This window comes from Triticum dicoccoides, chromosome 6B, assembly GCF_002162155.2.
Source record: "Triticum dicoccoides isolate Atlit2015 ecotype Zavitan chromosome 6B, WEW_v2.0, whole genome shotgun sequence".
NCBI classification, from domain to species: Eukaryota; Viridiplantae; Streptophyta; class Magnoliopsida; order Poales; family Poaceae; genus Triticum; species Triticum dicoccoides.
The window spans coordinates 89,875,718-89,880,905 of record NC_041391.1 but is presented as its reverse complement, the minus strand read 5'-3'; positions in this window follow the sequence as shown (position 1 = coordinate 89,880,905).

Here is a 5,188-nt window from a genome sequence, read left to right as displayed (position 1 = left end):
TCGTCGATTTCAACATCACGAAGAGATCAGGAAACGTCTTCGTCATCCCTTGCATACTATAGTTCATCACGAAGTTCAAGTAACTTAGTGATGGTGACTAGAGAATTCTGTCAATCACTATCTTATCTGAAAGATTAACTCCCACTTGATTCAAGCGATTGAAGTACCCAGACAATCTGAACACATGCTCACTAGTTGAGCGATTCTCCTCCATCTTTTAGCTATAGAACTTGTTGGAGACTTCAAATCTCTCAACTCGGGTATTTGCTTGAAATATTAACTTCAATTCCTGGAACATCTCATATGGTCTATGACGTTCAAAACGTCTTTGAAGTCCCGATTCTAAGCCATAAAGCATGGTGCACAAAACTATCAAGTAGTCATCATATTGAGCTAGGCAAACGTTCATAACGTCTGCATATGCTCCTGCAATAGGTTTGTCACCTAGCGGTGCATCAAGGACATAATTCTTCTGTGCAGCAATGAGGATAAACCTCAGATCACGGACCAAGTCCGCATCATTGCTACTAACATTTTTCAACACAATTTTCTCTAGGAACATATCAAAATAAACATATGAAAGCAACAACGCGAGCTATTGATATTACAACATAATTTGCAGAATACTACCAGGACTAAGTTCATGATAAATTTAAGTTCAATTAATCATATTACTTAAGAACTCCCACTTAGACAGACATCTCTCTAGTCATCTAAGTGATCACGTGATCCAAATCAACTAAACCATAACCGATCATCACGTGAGATGGAGTAGTTTTCAATGGTGAACATCACTATGTTGATCATATCTACTATATGATTCACGCTCGACCTTTCGGTCTCCGTTTTCCGAGGCCATATCTGCATATGCTAGGCTCGTCAAGTTTAACCTGAGTATTCCGGGTGTGCAAAACTGGCTTGCACCCGTTGTAGATGGACGTAGAGCTTATCACACCCGATCATCACGTGGTGTCTGGGCACGACGAACTTTGGCAATGGTGCATACTCAGGGAGAACACTTCTTGATAATTAGTGAGAGATCATCTTAAAATGCAACCGTCAATCAAAGCAAGATAAGATGCATAAAGGATAAACATCACATGCAATCAATATAAGTGATATGATATGGCCATCATCATCTTGTGCTTGTGATCTCCATCTCCGAAGCACCATCGTGATCACCATCGTCACCGGCGCGACACCTTGATCTTCATTGTAGCATCGTTGTCGTTTACGCCATCTATTGCTTCTACGACTATCGCTACCGCTTAGTGATAAAGTAAAGCAATTACAGGGCATTTGCATTTCATACAATAAAGCGACAACCATATGGCTCCTGCCAGTTGCCGATAACTTCGGTTACAAAACATGATCATCTCATACAATAAAATATAGCATCACGTCTTGACCATATCACATCACAACATGACCTGCAAAAAGAAGTTAGACGTCCTCTACTTTGTTGTTGCAAATTTTACGTGGCTGCTACGGGCTTAGCAAAAACCGTTCTTACCTACGCATCAAAACCACAACGATAGTTTGTCAAGTTGGTGCTGTTTTAACCTTCGCAAGGACCGGGCGTAGCCACACTCGATTCAGCTAAAGTGAGAGAGATAGACACCCGCCAGCCACCTTTAAGCACGAGTGCTCGCAACGGTGAAACCAGTCTCGCGTAAGCGTACGCGTAATGTCGGTCCGGGCCGCTTCATCTCAAAATACCGCCGAACCAAAGTATGACATGCTGGTAAGCAGTATGACTTGTATCGCCCACAACTCACTTGTGTTCTACTCGTGCATATAACATCAACGCATAAAACCTAGGCTCGGATGCCACTGTTGGGGAACGTAGTAATTTCAAAAAATTTCCTACGCACACGCAAGATCATGGTGATGGCATAGCAACGAGAGGGGAGAGTGTTGTCCACGTACCCTCGTAGACCGTAAGCGGAAGCGTTAGCACAACGCGGTTGATGTAGTCGTACGTCTTCATGATCCGACCGATCCAAGTACCGAACGTACGGCACCTCCGAGTTCAGCACACGTTCAGCTCGATGACGATCCCCGGGCTCCGATCCAGCAAAGCTTTGGGGATGAGTTCTGTCAGCACGACGGCGTGGTGACGATGATGATGTTCTACCGGCGCAGGGCTTCTCCTAAACTCCGCGACGATATGACCGAGGTGGAATATGGTGGAGGGGGGCACCGCAACGGCTAAGGAATGATCCGTAGATCAACTTGTGTGTTATGGGGTGCCCCCTTGCCCCCGTATATAAAGGAGGGAGGGGGAGGTGCGGCCGGCCCCTTTGGGGTGCGCCTGGAGGAGTCCTACTCCCTACTCCCACCGGGAGTAGGACTCCCCCCTCTTGCCTTGGTGGAGAAGGAAAGGGGGGCGCCGCCCCCCCCCTTCCTTGTCCTATTCGGACTAGGGGGGGGGGAGGGGGCGTGCGGCCTGCCCTGGCCGGCCCTCCTCTTCTCCCTCATGGCCCACTAAGGCCCATTAACCCCCGGGAGGGTTCCGGTAACCCCCCGGTGTTCCGGTAAAATCCCGTTTTCACCCGGAACCTTTCCGATGTCCAAATATAGGCTTCCAATATATCAATATTTATGTCTCGACCATTTCGAGACTCCTCGTCATGTCCGTGATCACATCCGGGACTCCGAACAAACTTCGGTACATCAAAACTTATAAACTCATAATAAAACTGTCATCGTAACGTTAAGCGTGCGGACCCTACGGGTTCGAGAACTATGTAGACATGACCTAGAACCATTCTCGGTCAATAACCAATAGCGGAACCTGGATGCCCATATTGGTTCCTACATATTCTACGAAGATCTTTATCGGTCAAACCGCATAACAACATACGTTGTTCCCTTTGTCATCGGTATGTTACTTGCCCGAGATTTGATCGTCGGTATCCAATACCTAGTTCAATCTCGTTACTGGCAAGTCTCTTTACTCGTTCTGTAACACATCATCTTATTACTAACTCATTAGTTATAATGCTTGCAAGGCTTAAGTGATGAGTATTACCGAGAGGGCCCAGAGATACCTCTCCGACAATCGGAGTGACAAAACCTAATCTCGAATTATGCCAACTCAACATGTACCTTCGGAAACACCTGTAGAGCACCTTTATAATCACCCAGTTACGTTGTGACGTTTGGTAGCACACAAAGTGTTCTTCCGGTAAACGTGAGTTGCACAATCTCATAGTTGCAGGAACTTTGTATAAGTCATGAAGAAAGCAATAGCAACATACAAAATGATCAAGTGCTAAGCTAACGGAATGGGTCAAGTCAATCACATCATTCTCCTAATGATGTGATCCCGTTAATCAAATGACAACTCTTTTGTGCATGGTTAGGAAACATAACCATCTTTGATAAACGAGCTAGTCAAGTAGAGGCATACTAGTGACACTATGTTTGTCTATGTATTCACACATGTATTATGTTTCCGGTTAATACAATTCTAGCATGAATAATAAACATTTATCATGATATAAGGAAATAAATAATAACTTTATTATTGCCTCTAGGGCATATTTCCTTCAATATTCATGTTGCTTGTTCCTCAAGCAAATAACAGAAAATGGTTAGAAAAGTTAGGATATGTTCTATTTTCTTTGTGACATTTAAAGATATGATCATTAAAAATACATTTTTATGACCTAATCCTGTATGTATTAAAGAAACAAAACAACCCTGCTTAGTCACCAATCCTAGAACCCTATGATGAAAAATTTGACAAATAACTACAGAAACCAACTATTGTTCATGGAATTTACACCTGACATCACTATTTGGTTTTAGAATTATTTCATGAGGGCAAAGGTAGAGAATCTATGAGAATCTTTTGAGCTACTCTCAACCTTGTAAAATAGACTAATCTAATATTCAGGACTGGATCAATTTCTCTACAGAAAAAGATTTAAAACCTCCCCAAATGTAGAATGCTAGGATCTCCCCCATCAACTGCTCCTAAGAGAAGATGCCATTGAGACTCAATACTAATTAAGTAGTTCATACAAATCTAATGCAAACCAAAAACAGATGCATTGCTGACATATACAAGCATGGGGATAATGAATGGCTGGACATAATCCATCCATCGATGACTCATCCCTTGGTCTAATTACCTTCTGACGTTGAAGGGCCTGATGATGCCGGGAGCGCCGGCTCCACGGAGGACGCAGCTACTGACGCACTTGGAGGTGCACCGAGCCGCCTCAGGCGACCCCAGGTGCTTGATCTGCCCCGCTTTTCAGTTGCCTTATGCTGCTTCGGGCTGGGATGGGCGTCCTCCTCTCACCGCCGGACCGACACGCCAGCGCACCAACGCTCGCGTCGTCAGTCCTCCATCCCCCTGGGGTCTTGCTGCTTGAGGAAGAGGGTGAGAGGGGCAGGCTTGGGAAGAGAGAGGGGCTCTACCAGATTCGCCGCCGCCGCCGCCGCCGCCAACGATGTCTTCGCCCGTCGTCGCCATCCTTCTCCTCCGCCGCCGAGAGTGAGAGAGAAGGTGGGGGCCGGGCGACGCCGGGATCGGGGGAGCAGATGGGGGGCGGGCGGCGCCGGGAGCCGGGGAGGAGGTCGGGGGCTGGCGGCACCGAGCGGCGGCGTAGGGATCTAGCGGTGGTGGTGAGGGGACGAAGGGCGGCGGCGGCGAACGAGGGCACAGAGTTGGGCGACTGTTTCTCGCTCGAGGGCAAGAGACCTCGGTCGTACGTGCGGGTGGTTGGTTTGTGATTTTTTTTCGCTGGTTAATTTTCGCCGGTTTATTTTTGCTGGTTTGTTTTCGTTCGTGACAGATGGGTGCGACGGGAGGTTAGGCGCGTGGGGGCGGGTGTGGGACTCGATCGTGGGGTTTTTCTTGGTTTTTCGCGGGAGGTGGGAGGAAGTACCAAAGAAGTATCAAAAAAGACCGGATGAGGTGGGACGAAAATAAAACCTGGAACGCGACCTACCAACTGAGACATTAGGAGTAGAGACTTCTAATGAACGACTTGGTGAATAGTCTGGCCGGTTTATTTTCGCTGGTTTTTTTCGTCATCCTCCTGCCTCCGGTTTTTTTTCGTCTCTCCGCCTCGATCGTAAAAAAAAAAACAGCCTTGAGACTCCCCTCGATCTGTTTCCTCGTTCGTCAAGACTCCCCCAGCCGCTGAGCCCTTCGCCGCCTCTGAGATCC